A 331-nucleotide genomic window follows, 5' to 3' on the forward strand; every position below is an offset into this window, starting at 1 on the left:
GCATACAAGAGATGTTGAAGATGATGCACATAACTGACTATTACAGATGGTGCACACGAGTGAATGTTGCAGACGATGCACAGAGGTAAATACTGCTTACAGTGCATGTGATGCACATATGTAAATATTACAGAATGAAGAGGGTGTATTTGTGAAAATAGTACACACACTGCAGTTTGTGAAATATTGGATTCACTGAAGATGCACTGCAGTTATACAGCATTAGTAACTACTGCACAGAAGACAGTTTTAAGTTGCAGAGCCTGAACTGAAAAGAGGCTAGTACTTGAAGCAATATTATATATATATATATATATATATATATATATAT

The sequence above is a fragment of the Octopus bimaculoides genome, chromosome 18 (assembly GCF_001194135.2).
Source record: "Octopus bimaculoides isolate UCB-OBI-ISO-001 chromosome 18, ASM119413v2, whole genome shotgun sequence".
Taxonomy (NCBI): Eukaryota; Metazoa; Mollusca; class Cephalopoda; order Octopoda; family Octopodidae; genus Octopus; species Octopus bimaculoides.